The 14030-nt window shown below is 38.6% G+C and overlaps 1 protein-coding gene across 1 annotated transcript in view; it reads left to right on the top strand.

The window, feature by feature from the left end:
• RSPO3 (R-spondin 3) overlaps nucleotides 1–14030 on the top strand; it is a 642258-nt gene that overhangs the window by 243826 nt on the left and 384402 nt on the right. The gene's annotated exons all lie outside the window — the stretch shown is intronic.

The following is a 14030-nucleotide window of genomic DNA, read 5'->3' on the forward strand; positions in this document are numbered from 1 at the left end:
CTTGTGAAATAAAGCACTTGTATTCTGGTGAAATAAATGGAGCACTTGGAGATCTTGATGGAGTACTTGTCTCCTTTGTCATCCTTGTTTCCCACCCCTCCAACACTTGCCTGGGGAATATTGAGGGATTCTAGAAATGGGACTCAACAGCAGATGGCCGATAAAGATAATGGGTAGCTCTAAAAAAGGGCTCAACAAACTTTCTAACCCCAGAGGTACTAGCTAGTCCTCTTGAATACCCTGAAAAACAGCAGTGCTTAGTAGAGTACTTAACGCTTTGTATGTGCTTAAGGAGTGTTTATTGATTGATTATATTCATGAGTTTTTACTTCTCCAAAAACTTGTAAATCACGTGAGGGCAAGGTCTCAGTCTAGTTTGCCTTGTAAATATCAGTTTAACACATTTGTGTACTCACAGTAAATAAATGTGTATTCTCAATATTAAGCATTGTGCCTAGTACAGAGAAGGAACTTACTATCTCATTTTCATATTATTATGCCAAAATATATAAACTTTTTTTTTAATATAGAGAGGACCTCTTCTGTTAGATACAAGCATGTCTACTTTCAACACTTAGAACTGAATTTTATTGCTAGGAGGATCCTTACAGAGCATCTGTATCCTTTAGTGTGAATTCTTTAATTTTACACATGAGGAAACTGGGGCTAGAGTGCTTAAATATCCTTCCCAGACCCTAATCCACTCCCATTCCCATGGCACTTAGTAAAACAAGACTCTGATGTTCAAAGGCACCAGGTGATGATAATTTGCAGTATTCTTACACACAACAGTCCCTAACATATCCTCGTTTTTGAAACAAAATTATTACATAATGAAACCACATAAATTGTAAACAAAAGTTCAAAAATAGTAAACAAATGTCAATTTAACAAAACCAATATTCCCCAATTCCTTGAAATACATTTTATTCCCAATTTACAAAGATTACAAAGTTTTTCTTTTGCCAACAAAAAACCTTTCAAAGCAAATTTAAAACCCAAACTAAAAGGGGTAACTTTTAACTCGGGTAACATTTAACTATTCCAGATCTGAATTACACATACATAGGAGTTTAGACACTAACCCAAACACAGAAACAACTCTCTTGTATCACATTTACCAAACTGAGACTGATACTCTGACCAGTACCAGATCTCAGAATATAGAAACATTTTTCTACCTCTCCAGGCCAGTGGAGAGATGTCTTATAGATATTTAAGTACACATATAAACACATACCAAAATATTTAGCCATAAGCACAGGCTTTCTTCGAAAGATAAAATATAAATTTCCCAATCCCAGAAAAAAAATCTTTTTTCTTAACTAATTGAACTACAAAGCTTTCCAATCAATAACCTATTGAAAAACATAGTCATTGCCCAACACCCACCTCCCCGAACCAGGAAGAAGGCATGGGGGTCCCTTGAATTCTAAAAAAGTTTTTGGAGACATGGGTTTGAGTTTTGAAGTTCCGAAAAGGAAGATTTCCCTTCTCCTCCCTCCCCCCCTCTGTAGAGGGTGGGAATGACAGAGCATTTGAAATCACCCAAGCGGTTAACACAGTACAACCTGGAGTTACCATACCTTGTGAACAGTAGCTATCACCATAACAAACTGTCCAACAGCATGTAACACTTTTGCTCTCAAAATTCATAGCCCTCTGCTGCCAGAGCAATGGTCTCAAGGCCCCTGGCTGTAGGCTGAAAAAGTGAAACTAGCTGTATTCATAGTAGGCATCAGGGTCTTCCCTAACAACAAGAAGTCTCTAAAGTTGCCCGTAGGTTTAGGGGTTTGGATTGCACAATCAGGATGGCAGCTGCAGCCAAAAGGAGCTGCAAGCAAGTCCTCTGCATCCTGTTCGTGGCACTGGTATGAACTCCTGAGGAGTGAGAAGCTTCATCCCCTGTGGCACTGCCTTGGAGATTCCACTTCTGCTGATTCCTCAGTGTCGAATTCTACTTTTGCTGGCTGTGGTGCTGACAGTTTGGCAGCAGACTGCTGCTTGAGGAAGCTCAGCCCTCCTTCAGTGCTGCCTTGGAGACTACACTTCCCAACACAACAGCAACCCCAATCAGAGAATCTGCTAATTCTAACCCCTAATTGATATGTCTCTTCCCCATAATATTGTAGGGAGTCCTTCAACCATGAAAGGAGTAACAGTCCCTGCTTTATCTTCTTTTCTCCATTTCAAGGGTTGACAAGAAATTTCTTCCTGTTGGTCTCTAATGCCTACTTGGTTAGTATAGGCTGCTCCTTTAGGCCAAGCTTGTGGCCAGTTCTGTATGGGGGGAACAGTTTGATCTGCCCCAGTGTCAATCAAGCCTAGGAAAGAAATTCCTTCTACCTGGATAACACAAAGGTTTTTCTGAAGAAATCGTAGTTGTAAACAATTTCATTGTGGTTTCTCTCTTCTGACCCCCTTTTCAACTCACTTTCTTCCCTATTTATACCAGATCTTGAAAAAACATGTAACTGAACTATGCATTGGTTCTCATTTATGTAGATCAGCAACAGCAGCATTCATTGTTGCAATAGAGAAAATTTCCTCACTCACGTGCTTTACTAAAGGTATAATGCGAGGATACTCTGGAATAGGTGGAGCCAAAATGATTGCTTTACTAAAGGTATAATGCGAGGATACTCTGGAATAGGTGGAGCCAAAATGATTGCAAACTTCTCATCCATTAATCATAAAGAGTGAATAGGTACTTCTGTAGAAGCATATGGAGGCACCCTAAATTTCCCAGCACTTTTGACCATCAATAGTTTGATATGGGTCAGCTTGCTGCCAAAGCTGCATATTGGTTTTTCCATTCCATCTCCTGCTGGTCCTGAACTGTCATACCCCATGATTGTTTTTGATGGACCCCTAGGAGAGGGCCCCTTTCTCTGTTTAAATTTGGTTGTCTACATTCTGATGCCCAGTGTCCTGCCCTTTCACACTTTGGGCATGGAGTTTAGGATGATGTGCCCTGACCTTTCTGGGTTTAGCTCCTTGGGCACTCCAACAATCTCTCTTTAAATGTCCAGTTGTTCCACAAAGTAAAACCATTTCTCTTTATTTCCAGTGTTCATATTAGCAAATGCCTCTGTCATTAATTACTAATGATACACCTGAGACCCTACTCTGTCACTTCTTTGAATCATTTCCTCAATGGTGACACCCCTTAAGCCAATCATTGCTTTCTGATAATCAGCATTTGCAATAGCCCATGCTAATTTATTAATACATCTATTCCTACTATATCTCCTAAAGTTCTTCCTACTGCCTCCTTTATCCCGGCAAAGAAATCTACAAAAGCTTCATTTCTTTGTCTAAGAAGTTAAAATGGTTCTTTCTTAAAATTTTGTATTGGGATACATCCCCAAGCATTCTTTACACAGGTACTAATTCTTTCATATGTCTCTAACCCACGATACAGTTGGTCTACATTGTTGAAAAATTGACCTGTGCCACTTAATTGATCACAATATGTGGTGGCATTGGGACCTTGCGCATGCCTCAAAGCCATCTGTCTACATTGTTTTATAAACCCTATTATCCAACAAACAGATTGTCCGGGTGACAAACATGCTCTATCTGCTTCCAATCATTAGGTGTTAACATGGAATGTGCAAGAATATCCAATTGTAGCCAGACAAAAGATGATCTTGCCCTGTTTTCCCCCACTGCCTTTGTTAAACATGACTGCTTTTATTTCTAGTGGCTTATGTCTAAGGTTTCCTGGATTAAAAGGATCTGGCTCTTCAATAACAGGATATGACTGAAACTCCTAGATCCATCAAACTGTCCCTGATCTTTTGAGTTCAAATATTTATAGAACAAAATAAGCAAGAATGAAGTAGGATATTGTTAAAAGATTAGTCTTGATGGTTTTATGACCATTATGAGTTTTCTTTAAAAATTTTTTTTTTACAGTTTCCATGCTATGCATTGATCAAAACTGAATATTTTGGGAGAAAAAACATATCCTTGAAGGGAAAAAATATTAGAGATAGCAAAATTATGTTGTACATAAGATATTTTTTTTAAATTGAAGGTCTTTGGTCTTTGTTTAAATTACACAGTTCTTTCTCTGGAACAGATGGCATTCTCCATCACAGATACCCTAAATTGTCTCTGATTATTGCACTGATGGAATGAGCAAGTCCATTAAGGTTGATCATCACCTCCATGTTGCTGTTAGGGTGTATAATGTTCTTTTGGTTCTGCTCATCTCAATCAGCAACAATTCATGCAAGTCTTTCCAGGCTTCTCTGAATTCCCATCCCTCCTGGTATCTAATAGAACAATAGTGTTCCATAACATACATATACTACAATTTGTTCAGCCATTCCCCAGTTGAAGGACATCCCTCGATTTCTAATTCTTTGCCACTACAAACAGAGCTGCTACAAATATTTTTTGTATTAGTGTTGTTTTTACCCTTTTCCATGATCTGAGTTTTCTTTTAAGGAAATCTATAAGCTTATAGAACAAAGTCATGAAAAAATATTGACAATAATATTTTTGAAGGCTAATATAGCTGTGTCCCCCAAATGATTTTTGTCTATCCCAGATTTGTTTTTTCTCCCTGATAACAACCCTCCAAAAGAATATTTTGGTCTGAGCCTCAGTAATCTGGTTACCTCCAGGGACCCCATCCAATATAATAGTTCTAAGAACCTCTCTCTCAGAAGAGCATTTTGGAACACTGACAACCTTCCAGCGGGAGTATCCCTACCTATTGAAGCAGATCTTCCCCTCTTCACAGTACTTTCGACTGGACTACCCTCTTCTTACTGAATGGATCTATGACTCTGCTCCCCCACACAGCACTGACCTTACATGTGTGTCAGGTTGGATGTTGGGTTCCCTTTTCTTTTCTCTCTCCTCCCTGCTTCCCCACTGCTTGCAATAAAGCTTTGTTCTGAACTGAATCTCATTGTTTTACATGCTATTCACCACACCTGACTCTGATGCTGATGTTTCTGACTGGCCCACAGGATTGTCCTTAAACATAAATTGGGTATCCAGATAAGAATTTAATCTATTGGCAACCATACCTATACTAGGGGAGTATGACACTGAGTAAATAGGGGAATCTAGGTCCTCTAAGGAAGGAAACCCCTTATGCCAGAGGAGTCTCTCAAAACAGATATGAATGCTCATACACTTTAAGTTTAATTGGCATCATTTTCTTAAGTCTAGATAATGTGAACATGAATTCTATAATGCTGATATTAATCTATCAAATGTGTTAGAACTTCTTCTTTTGCACAGGGGAACCAGACTGTGTGGAGTAGCACAACAATTAGCCAATCAGGAAGACTTCTGATGCCCAGGGCTGCTTGACATCCATGATCGTTTGTGAAGTAAATTTTTTTACCGTGAACTCAGAGATGACTGCAACTGCTGAAACTAGTCGACTCAGAGAGAAAAGCAGATATCTTGTTTTGTCTTATCTAAAGAGTAGCAAACACACTGTTTTCTGATCTATTGTATTTACAGATATTTTCTCCCTAGAACCCCCCCACCTCCAATTTTATTGTTTCTCCCTAAATGCTGACTTAGCCATAAATATTTCAAAAAATTCTGTCTATATGTTGTATGCACAAAGTTGTTTGTGTGTTATTTTCCCCATTAGACTGTGAGTTTCTTGAGTTCCTTTTTATCCGCAGTTCAGCCATAGGACCTGGCATAATACTACATACTAGTATTTAATTAATACTAGTTGACTTGACTAGACTTGTCCATTATAACATCAGCACAAATTATACTAGCAGCTAAGTGGCACAAAAGATAGAAACGTTTTGAGTCAAATTCCTCCTGAAACACTTAAAAGTTTGGTGACCCTGGACAAGTCACCTAACTCATGTCAGCTTCAGTTTCTTCATCAGTAAAAATAGGGACAATAACAGCTCCTACATAACAGGGTTTATGACCATTAGATAAAATAGCTTGTGTAAAGGGCTTCACAAAACTTCTAACACTATGTCAATATTAAGCTGTCACTTTCTTTTTTAAATATTTTATTCAACTACATGCAAGGATAGTTTTCAACAATCATTTCTTTTTTGCAAAACTTTGAGTTTTACATTTTTCTCCCTCCCTTTCCTCCCCTTTCTCCTGACAGAAAGTAATCTAATATAGTAAATTGTCTATTTTTAAACTGATATGGAGTAGATTTGTCCAGATTCTTGGGAGAGTCTCAAGGTATGTGAAGAGCTAACACTGCTTTCTTAAGGGCATTATTCTAAGTCAAATATCTAAGGACCAATTACAAATTATGTGAGAAAAGTTACTTACGCAGTGGATAAAGCACTGGCCCTGGAGTCAGAAGTACCTGGGTTCAAATCCGGTCTCAGACACTTAGTAATTACCTAGCTGTGTGGCCTTGGGCAAGCCACTTAACCCCATTTGCCTTGCAAAAAAAAAAAAAACCTTAAAAATAAAGTTACTTAACTGGTTCATTGTCATTTGATAGATCTCTATATAGTAACTGGTCATTGACAAAGTCTCAAATGTAACAAAATATTCATAGCATCACTCTGTGAAAGCGGAAAACGATTCAAAATAGGTAGTCATCTCCTGCAAAATGAGTGAATAAACAGAATTATATGAATCAAATATACTATTATTGTGACATAAATAAACTAGGAGTATTGGGAATTCAGAGAAACATGGGAAAATTTAGATGATGAAATGATACGAAGAATAGAGCAAAATAATACATATATATATAATAAAATGTCTACAATAAAATAAATGAAAACAATACAAGATAGCTGAATTCAGATTACTTGAACAATTTTGGTTCTGGACAATAAATGATGAAGCATTTCTCTTCTTAGAGAAATAGGAAGGGACCATGATTGCAGAATGTCATATGCACTAACGAGGTTGTTTTTGTCAATTGACTTTGCTCAACTGATTTCTTTATTACATGGGGCAAAACATGGGGGCTGTATACCAAGAAATGACTGTTATTTTAAAAATAAAAGGTACCAATAAAACAAGGAAATCATTGCTTCCATATTTAATTTGAAAAATAAAGAAGATACCTTCCATTCTTGCTTTGGAAGCATCATTTCTTTCTCTTTACCTCTCCCCCTCTCCCTCCCCTTTCTGTTTCTGTTTCTGTATCTGTATCTCTCTCTCTCTCTCTCTCTCTCTCTCCCTCCGTCTCCCTTCTCTTACTCAATTGAAACGAGAAATCCTGGAAACGTCAGATGACAGGTGTCTATCCCCACACACACTACTCCTCCTTCAAATCTGGAAGAAATATAGCTTATATAAGACAGTGCACATGTACTGGCCTTGTTGAATCTTTGGTATTGGGTCTCTTCTTTTTGCTTTACATCTTTCCTTGAACACAGATGGGCAATCCTGACTTGGACATTTCCTAATTTGGTAGCAACCTTGTGAGTTCCAGACACCAAGAGCTTTTGGAATATCTCTCTGTTAGGAACTGACATCAAAAGAAATTTTCTACATCAAAACTGATGACAACTGACAGAAGAAGAAATCTTAAATTCTAGGGTTATTCCCAGAGGCAGTGATTCCATGACCTGTGGCACCAGCAGTATACAGGAAATATAGAATAGCACAAAGCCCAGACTGGGGTCGATTTTTGCATGGGGGGATGAGATGAAAGCCTTGCATGGACAATGCCCTAGCAATTCTCATGGGAGATTAATATCCATAGACTTTAGCAACACTCGTGCCCTTCCACGGACATGAGGTGATGTGAAGGCTGGGAGAAGGCAGAAGGAGATAACATGGAGCCCAGTATTGAGGGGCAGAGTAAAACCCTTATATTGGCAGTACCTGAAATAACACTCAGACTTAGGCACAGGGGAAAAACACAATTGTTGACACATTCTACAATGATAAGAAATATTTATTAAGCACCTATTATATTCCTTCACTGTGCAGTCTCAGTGGTAGTAACATGGGCAATGACTTGAACCCAGAGGAAGTGATGTGGTAAGAGACACAGTATGGTCCAGGTCACTAGTGAAAGGTGGGCTCTGGCATAGACAATGACAAAAGGAAGGCCCTTTGTATCCTTTTGCTGAGTGTAATTTAGAAGGATTGGTTTCTGCACATTGCTGCTAATACACATTCAGCTGCCACTGAACAATTTCTTCCCTGAGAGGTTGGAGGATGAAGGAGTGACTGTTGGGAGGTGGCTTACTTACTGGTGACTGGGGGGAAGGAAAGCAGTCTTCTCAGGCTCCCATAGTAGGTGGGGACAGTAAAGTTTCTAAGGGGACAAAACTCTAGTTGCACTCTACTATGAAGTTTTAGAGAAAGTAAATTCTTAGCTGGTAGACAATTAGATGGTAGAGCAAGGCAATTCTTGATAATTCCCTTGGCATTAGGACAGGTTATAGGCAAGAGGATTTCTTAGTTCCCTGACTCATTTGATAAGGAGAGATGACAATAGCAAGTATCATCATTTGCATTGTAGCCCTGTTATTTCTAGTGCTATTCCTACTCACAGTCACCTTTTTTTCAAAAGAGGAACCCAATATAAACTGAAAATATTTGGCATCACTTTCACTCAACATAAGGTCCCCATCATTTAGACCTATTTTGTAATTCTTTACAGAATGAGAGGTAAGGCATGGGATTTTAAGTCTTTGTTTACCCATATTTGAGAATTTATTCACAGAACCCCTGCATTTTTTAACATCATCCTTTGTCTGTTGTCCTGTTTTTAGTTTTTTCTTTTCCTTTCTTCAGTGCTGGCTATATTAAAAGATGTCTCAAATGTTAGGGTTGTTTTGTAACAGACCTAAAATCATCCAAGTGGTGGAAAGTCTGCTAAAAGACCATTAAAACTTTAGCACCAAGGAGTAAGATGTGGTAGGAGCAAAATATTTAACCCTATTCTCACTTTCTATTCCCTTCCATCATACAGCTCAGATTAGTTTTTTGTTTGTCAGTGGCACTGACGCTGTCTTTGAGACTTCATTGTCACCTTGATCTAAAATATCTAGGATGTCATTGACTGAAGCTATTCCCTCAGGTCTCTGACTATAGAACAGCAAGATAACCAGCAAGGGTTCCGAATGTCTTCCCCCTGCCCTGCTCTATGACTTAATAAGACCTCTTTTGTTGTCTGTTAGACAACAAGTATCTGATTTCATTAGTTTCAGATCTAAAGTACCAGAATACTCACCTGAATGAGGCCTTATTCAGGGCAGGGTCTTTTATATAGGCCAAGAATAATCAGGCTAGTTTGGTCTGAGCAAACTAGGAGAGTACTTCAAATGAATAATATGAGAGAAAAACTACAGCCTCTCATTTTTGGGTGGTGTTGATGGTTGTTTTTAAACTCAGTGATGAAGAAGCTGTATCAATAGCCTGAGCCCTAATGCCCTTAATTAAATCTCAAGCACAGTTTCAATGCCTTTTAAGGAAAAACTGACCTCATTTACCTGGAGTGAGACTTTAGGATTTATCTTATCAAACCCCATCCTTTGGTGCTAAAGTTATAAAGGTCTTCTAGCAGACTTTTTGTCACTTAAATGGTTTATGAATGAAAGGGGGGAAAAAGCAGAGAGGAAGTTTCTGGGTAATTAATAATCAATTTATTAATTAGGTTAGCTGATAATTGATGGCTATTGAGTTTTCTTGGTAACAAAGACAAAATCTTTAAGAGAGAGGTACAAAGACATGCTTTTGGGTTGCAATTCATCTAGATTAGATTCTGTTTACTTTGTTAAAAAAAAATTAAGTCTTCTAGTTGGGTGGGGTCCTGTCCAAAATTCAGGAGCATGTTTCTGAAGGATTTGGGCAATCTCACCTATTAGCAATGTCTTCCAAAGACTGAATGACTGACTTACACGGGTCCCTGAATAAGGTAATAAGGAGAAAAAGCCTTGATTGTAATTTAAGTATTGGTTATTAACATGAAAATAATCACTTCTCTCATGGACTATTACTGGACCTGGCATCAAGGTGGTAAGGTCCCTGAAGGAGGTATGGAAGTAGGAAAAAGGAAACCTAGTAAGCTAACAAAAACAAATACTTTCCTGATTGAATAGGTGAGAACAAAAATTTAGAAATGCAGCTCACTTCCCACTTTCAAAAGGTCAGAATAATGGATCTAAATGATATGGTACATGTGACTAGTGATGCCAAATAATTGCAGTTTCCAGTAGGTCTCCTGATTTAAAGAGGTTATTATGAGTAGGATCTGAACCAAGCATATTAACTCTACTGTGTTAGGTGATTACATTTGCTGAGGTCCTCCTCACAGGTAGAAGCTATCTATAGTAAGGTGGCTAAAAAATCATTACCTTCTTACATATAGCCTTTTAGGGTTGGTATTGGGAATCATCCTATACTGCCAAGGCCTTCCTATCTCCTTTATAGCAATCTAGGGGTGGGGTGGATGGGTGGATACTAGATTTTAGCCTCATTAAATTCCACTTATAAAAAACTTCCCCTTTTCTTCCAGTGGGGAGGGACAAGGCAAACTTTTTTCATTGTTCCTATCACAAGATGTCTAGTTACCTTCCAAATAGTGCCTCTCAGTAAGAATTCTAAACTCTATGCAGAGAAGCTGTTCAAAAACCATTGGGTACTTTATTGGTAGAGACATGAAGGGGCTCTATGGGTTCTAGATTACAATAAAATAAAAGGAATAGGGGAGCCCATTCTATTGCCACAGGGCCTGCTTTCATGTGATGTAGGTGGACAGTTTCACCTCCCTGCTGTTACCAAAAAGCAAGCCTCCTTCCAACAACTACCCCTTAGGTTTTCCAAACTCTTTGTGAAAAGTTCTTAATGACCATTGGGTATTGCACTTGCAGCAGTGTGGAGAGACCAATTACTTCCAGGTTATAGTAGGCAAAGGAATACACTGTCTGCTCTGGACACTGTTCATGTCAGCTTTCATTTTGCTGGGATGGTGGGGGGAGTCTTAGCCCAATCTGCTTCTGCTGGAGTCTAAACTGTTACCTGCTGTCATTACTGCTATTAGCTACTCTCATCACCACTGGATCTCTTGCAACTGTTCCTTCTGCTATCTGCTTCTATAGGGACCAGTGCAGCTATCTCCTGTCACTGTCACTGGGTCCCATATGTGTGGCTCCACTGCCCCTGAAATGAAATATTGCCTCCCTGTGCCAAGACCTGAGTGAACCATGGCTCCTAGGCAGGAGCACTGCTCCAGGTCATAGCTGTGCTGGGATCTGACCCTGTCCTCTTATCTGAGGCATTGTCTTATATGTTGACCTCACCCCTCTCTTTTGGGATCAAATATTGTCCCAACTATCAAATATTAGAGGACTATACACTCCTTTTCACTGCAGCTTGGAGCTTCCTGAGGCCTTTTTTGGTCATCTTTTTGCATCAATAGTAAATGGCACTACTAGATGGTCTAGTGATGGATTACTAGATCATTCTGGTTAAAGAATTGGTCTTTCTCAAGGGCAGTTGGGAAGGGAAGCCTGGGATTCCTGATCTTCATTCTTTCATATTAACTCATTCCTTCAGGTACTCATGCTATTGCTCTGGTTTTCAATTTTCCATTCCTCTTCTAATCCTGGCACTGTCAGGTTTCTCATATCCCTTAGGTCAGCTAACAGCTTTAAAGCCCTTTAAGTGGTCAATAGTGGAACCTTTCCACCAGTATCCTGAGTCACATGACCTGATCTAGTTCTTTTTTAAAGAGATATTGAAATTATAGTTAGGTGACCATATGGGTAGAACCCTGGACTTGGAATCAGGAAGAGTCATCTATGTATTCAAATCTAGCCCCAATTTACTTCTTTTTTATATTCATAAATAACCTTACCTTCCTCAGTTGCCTTTGCTTTGATGACTGTCCCCCCTTTACTTAGGATTTCACACCCCACCCCACACTTCCATTAGCATGGGAATTACAGAACAATCTCCACCCCCCCCCTTGCCAAATCCTTGATGTTGGTACTTTGCTCCCTATGTTGCCATGAGAAATTCTACTTGGCTACCATAACCTCTGTACTAGTATCTTACTGATGGGGGGATTATGGGGCAGTGCATCAGAGAAAGGAGCTTAAGGTTAAGGGTTCCCTTTTTTAGTCCTACTTTATCTGCTGAATGTAATATACATCACTCTTGTTTTGCCTATTTTTTTTTGCAAGGCAATGGTGAATTGCCCAAGGTCTCACAGTTAGATAATTATTAGGTGTCTGAGGTCACATTTGAACTTAGGTCCTCCTGACTCCAGAGCCAGTGCTCTATTTAGCCACTTAGCTGCCCCTCAGGGTTCCTTTCTTAAGTGAAAAACTCACAAATCAATCCCGGAGGTATGAAAAAACTCAGACTTTTAAATTCAAGGTAACAGTAAATAGTTTACTAATAAAACCCTTCTGGAGAGTAGTGAGCTACTTATAAGGACATGCTGAACAAAGGTTGGAGTCAGAATGTTTGAGAAAAAGAGAGAAAGGAAAGGAAAACAATTTTAAGAAATGACTGGGTTAAGACCCAAATAAGTCCAGCATGGAGGGGGATGTGGGTCAAACTTCTTGAGTCTTGCTCACTTCATGTGCAGGGACAAGTCAAGGGGAAAAGAGGTCAAAGAATGATCCCCCTCTACATGACTGGAGTAAGTCACCCTGGGAGGCTGAGAGTCAGGCAGGTGGAAGGTAGGGAAATGGAGTGAAGTTTTTCTTGTTGAAAAAAATGGGAAGGTTACATTGAATTTACATTTTGCAAGAGGCTTATGCAGGGGGCAGCTAGGGGGTGCAGTGGATAGAACAGTGGCCCTGGAGTCAGGAGGACCCGAGTTCAAATCCAGTCTCACACACTTAAAAATTGCCTAGCTGTGTGACTTTGGGCGAGTCATTTAAACTGCATTGCCTTAAATAAAGATTAAAAAAAGCCTTATGCAGAACAATTTGGGTCAGGGGCTCAGAAAACATTAGACAAGGACGGATAATATTTCCTTAATATTAAAAAAACTAAACAAATATTTCTACTTCAATATTACTTCTTAACCTTACCCTTATGAGTCAGAAGTGACTTGGGACTGAACTCAAAGCTACAATTAGTACTATTTCAGTTCCATTAAGAATAAAAAGTTTTGTGGGCTGGCTAGGACTTAGCAATACTTTTGTAACATTGTTTCTATTGGAAAATCATTCAAAGTTCAAATCGCCAACTTGCAAACTGTATTTAATGCTCATAAATAAAAGTTTTGTACTTACTCTTTGTCTTCAAGTGCATTTGGGGCCTAAAATGTTAGCTTGGTTATATACTCAAGAAGTACATAATTGCCAAATGGAGGTCAATCAAAATTTCTGGACTCACCTCTCCCTATGCTACAGAATATTTTATTCAACAGAATTTGTTATTTTAGGACCACTATTTATTACTGGAGTTTTGTTAGAATAAAAAAAGCTAAAAGGTAACATTAGAAATACAATTTTTTAACAAGAAGCCCAAGAACAATTTTGGAGAATAACATCAGTATCCAGAGAAAGAATTGTGGAGTTTGAACAAAGACCAAAGACGACTAGTTTTAATTTAAAAAAAAATCTGTTATCTCATGTAATTTTGCTGTCTCATACTTTATTTTTATTCCCTAAGGATATGATTTCTCTCTCATCAGATTCAACTTAGATCAATGGAAACAATGTAAAGACTAACAAGACTGCCTTCTGTGGGGGGTGAATAGGGGGAAAAAAAAACTGTAAAATTTAAAATAAAATCTCTCTAAAAAAAACCAAGAAGCCCAAGAAGAATGTTTGAAAACTATCTGGAAACAAAATTTAAATGAATAAAGTGTAAAAAAATGGGAAATATATTTGGGGAAAATAAATGCAAAAGCATAAAATATTGATATATGATACACTTTATTTCTGAGGCAATACTTATTCACCCCTCCTAAGGAAATGATTTGGCAGCCAAATGAAAGTAAGGTTTCAAAATATTTATTAAATTACTTTAAATTTGGAAAGCTGTACGGTGGAGCCGGTCTTGGGCTCCAGTAGCCCAGTTCAAGTTCTGCCCCAGACACGTGGGGCTTTCTTAGTGGTGTGACCTTG

This window comes from Macrotis lagotis, chromosome 5, assembly GCF_037893015.1.
Source record: "Macrotis lagotis isolate mMagLag1 chromosome 5, bilby.v1.9.chrom.fasta, whole genome shotgun sequence".
Lineage (NCBI taxonomy): Eukaryota > Metazoa > Chordata > Mammalia > Peramelemorphia > Peramelidae > Macrotis > Macrotis lagotis.